Source organism: Sinocyclocheilus grahami, unplaced genomic scaffold, assembly GCF_001515645.1.
Source record: "Sinocyclocheilus grahami isolate Dianchi unplaced genomic scaffold, SAMN03320097.WGS_v1.1 scaffold591.1, whole genome shotgun sequence".
NCBI classification, from domain to species: Eukaryota; Metazoa; Chordata; class Actinopteri; order Cypriniformes; family Cyprinidae; genus Sinocyclocheilus; species Sinocyclocheilus grahami.
The window spans coordinates 485,988-486,596 of NW_015505770.1; positions in this window are offsets into that span (position 1 = coordinate 485,988).

The window sequence follows — 609 nt, forward strand, 5'->3', positions numbered from 1 at the left end:
ACCTGAAGTCACAGTGAGGTTCCAAAAGCCAGACGCCATACACGCTTGCAGAAGTTGGTAAAAATAAGAACATACCGCTATATTTTCTAATTAATTTAATAGTTCCCCCAAAACAATTTGAATTCTGTCATCACTCACCCTTAAGATGCTCCAAACCATCTAAGACTTTCATTCATCTTTAAAAGAAAAGCTGAGATATTTTAATAAAAATCTCAGAGATTTATGTCCCTCGATGAAAGAAGATTCACCAAAGATGTTCACGTTTCAAAAAGTTGAAATCGCAAAAAAACATCGCCAAAGTAATCCATATGAATTGCGTGGTTTCATCCAAGTGCCCTAAAGAGACACGATCGGCGACCGCTCTATATAATACTGTTTAAATTTAGACTTAAATTCACATTCAAGAGACATTTGCACGCACATCATAGTTTATATACGAAGCTCTCTGGGGTGAGCTCATTATCATACAAACCAATCAGAGCCGTTCAATGGCTCTGGAACCAATCAGGTTTAGTCAGTGTGTTGTTTGAATTTAAACGCAAGTGTTTTTTTTTTATATATATGATGTTGAAATCCTTGTGGGAATTTCAGAAATATATATTAGAAAAT